Source organism: Oncorhynchus keta, unplaced genomic scaffold (genome assembly GCF_023373465.1).
Source record: "Oncorhynchus keta strain PuntledgeMale-10-30-2019 unplaced genomic scaffold, Oket_V2 Un_scaffold_3664_pilon_pilon, whole genome shotgun sequence".
Taxonomy (NCBI): domain Eukaryota; kingdom Metazoa; phylum Chordata; class Actinopteri; order Salmoniformes; family Salmonidae; genus Oncorhynchus; species Oncorhynchus keta.
In genome coordinates this window covers 635410-638821 of record NW_026290923.1, presented here as the reverse complement: position 1 = coordinate 638821, position 3412 = coordinate 635410, and positions in this window count along the sequence as shown.

Here is a 3412-nt window from a genome sequence, read left to right as displayed (position 1 = left end):
GTCTATGTAATATGCTAGCCAGCTAGCTTATTCAGAAAAACACGTGTTTGCCTATGTAATATGCTAGCCAGCTAGCTTATTCAGAAAAACATGTGTTTGCCTATGTGATATGCTAGCCAGCTACCTTATTCAGAAAAACATGTGTTTGCCTATGTGATATGCTAGCCAGCTAGCTTATTCAGAAAAACATGTGTTTGTCTATGTAATATGCTAGCCAGCTAGCTTATTCAGAAAAACATGTGTTTGTCTATGTGATATGCTAGCCAGCTAGCTTATTCAGAAAAACATGTGTTTGCCTATGTGATATGCTAGCCAGCTAGCTTATTCAGAAAAACATGTGTTTGTCTATGTAATATGCTAGCCAGCTAGCTTATTCAGAAAAACATGTGTTTGTCTATGTGATATGCTAGCCAGCTAGCTTATTCAGAAAAGCACGTGTTTGTCTATGTAATATGCTAGCCAGCTAGATTATTCAGAAACACACGTGTTTTGTCTATGTGATATGCTAGCCAGCTAGCTTATTCAGAAAAACACATGTTTGTCTATGTAATACGCTAGCCAGCTAGCTTATTCAGAAAAACACGTGTTTGTCTATGTAATATTCTAGCCAGCTAGCTTATTCAGAAAAACACGTATTTGTCTATGTGATATGCTAGCCAGCTAGCTTATTCAGAAAAACATGTGTTTGTCTATGTGATATGCTAGCCAGCTAGCTTATTCAGAAAAACATGTGTTTGTCTATGTAATATGCTAGCCAGCTAGCTTATTCAGAAAACACATGTTTGTCTATGTAATATGCTAGCCTGTAAGCTTATTCAGAAAAACACATGTTTGTCTATGTAATATGCTAGCCAGCTAGCTTATTCAGAAAAACACATGTTTGTCTATGTAATATGCTAGCCTGTTAGCTTATTCAGAAACACACGTGTTTTGTCTATGTGAAATGCTAGCCAGCTAGCTTATTCAGAAAAACACATGTTTGTCTATGTAATATGCTAGCCAGCTAGCTTATTCAGAAAAACACGTGTTTGTCTATGTAATATTCTAGCCAGCTAGCTTATTCAGAAAAACATGTGCTTGCCTATGTAATATGCTAGCCGGCTAGATTATTCAGAAACACACGTGTTTTGTCTATGTGAAATGCTAGCCAGCTAGCTTATTCAGAAAAACACGTGTTTGTCTATGTAATATGCTAGCCAGCTAGATTATTCAGAAACACACGTGTTTTGTCTATGTGATATGCTAGCCAGCTAGCTTATTCAGAAAAACAAATGTTTGTCTATGTAATACGCTAGCCAGCTAGCTTATTCAGAAAAACACGTGTTTGTCTATGTAATATGCTAGCCAGCTAGCTTATTCAGAAAAACATGTGTTTGCCTATGTAATATGCTAGCCAGCTAGCTTATTCAGAAAAACACATGTTTGTCTATGTAATATGCTAGCCTGTTAGCTTATTCAGAAAAACACATGTTTGTCTATGTAATATGCTAGCCAGCTAGCTTATTCAGAAAAACATGTGTTTGCCTATGTAATATGCTAGCCAGCTAGCTTATTCAGAAAAGCACGTGGTTGTCTATGTAATATGCTAGCCAGCTAGATTATTCAGAAACACAGGTGTTTTGTCTATGTGATATGCTAGCCAGCTAGCTTATTCAGAAAAACACATGTTTGTCTATGTAATATGCTAGCCAGCTAGCTTATTCAGAAAAACATGTGTTTGCCTATGTAATATGCTAGCCAGCTAGCTTATTCAGAAAAACACATGTTTGTCTATGTAATATGCTAGTCTGTTAGCTTATTCAGAAAAACACATGTTTGTCTATGTAATATGCTAGCCAGCTAGCTTATTCAGAAAAACATGTGTTTGCCTATGTAATATGCTAGCCAGCTAGCTAATTCAGAAAAACATGTGTTTGTCTATGTGATATGCTAGCCAGCTAGCTTATTCAGAAAAACACATGTTTGTCTATGTAATATGCTAGCCTGTTAGACAAACATGTGTTTTTCTGAATAAGCTAACAGGCTAGCATATTACATAGACAAACATGTGTTTTCTGAATAAGCTAGCTGGCTAGCATATCACATAGACAAACACATGTTTTCTGAATAAGCTATGTAATATGCTAGCCAGCTAGCTTATTCAGAAAAACATGTGTTTGCCTATGTAATATGCTAGCCAGCTAGCTTATTCAGAAAAACACAAGTTTGTCTATGTAATATGCTAGCCAGCTAGCTTATTCAGAAAAACACATGTTTGTCTATGTAATATGCTAGCCAGCTAGCTTATTCAGAAAAACATGTGTTTGCCTATGTAATATGCTAGCCAGCTAGCTTATTCAGAAAAACATGTGTTTGCCTATGTGATATGCTAGCCAGCTACCTTATTCAGAAAAACATGTGTTTGCCTATGTGATATGCTAGCCAGCTAGCTTATTCAGAAAAACATGTGTTTGTCTATGTAATATGCTAGCCAGCTAGCTTATTCAGAAAAACATGTGTTTGTCTATGTAATATGCTAGCCAGCTAGCTTATTCAGAAAAACACATGTTTGTCTATGTAATATGCTAGCCAGCTAGCTTATTCAGAAAAACACGTGTTTGTCTATGTAATATTCTAGCCAGCTAGCTTATTCAGAAAAACATGTTTGTCTATGTGATATGCTAGCCAGCTAGCTTATTCAGAAAAACACATGTTTGTCTATGTAATATGCTAGCCTGTTAGCTTATTCAGAAAAACACATGTTTGTCTATGTAATATGCTAGCCAGCTAGCTTATTCAGAAAAACACGTGTTTGTCTATGTAATATTCTAGCCAGCTAGCTTATTCAGAAAAACATGTTTGTCTATGTGATATGCTAGCCAGCTAGCTTATTCAGAAAAACACATGTTTGTCTATGTAATATGCTAGCCTGTTAGCTTATTCAGAAAAACACATGTTTGTCTATGTAATATGCTAGCCAGCTAGCTTATTCAGAAAAACATGTGTTTGCCTATGTAATATGCTAGCCAGCTAGCTTATTCAGAAAAACATGTGTTTGCCTATGTGATATGCTAGCCAGCTAGCTTATTCAGAAAAACATGTGTTTGTCTATGTAATATGCTAGCCAGCTAGCTTATTCAGAAAAACACGTATTTGTCTATGTGATATGCTAGCCAGCTAGCTTATTCAGAAAAACATGTGTTTGTCTATGTGATATGCTAGCCAGCTAGCTTATTCAGAAAAACATGTGTTTGTCTATGTAATATGCTAGCCAGCTAGCTTATTCAGAAAAACACATGTTTGTCTATGTAATATGCTAGCCTGTTAGCTTATTCAGAGAAACACATGTTTGTCTATGTAATATGCTAGCCAGCTAGCTTATTCAGAAAAACACATGTTTGTCTATGTAATATGCTATCCTGTTAGCTTATTC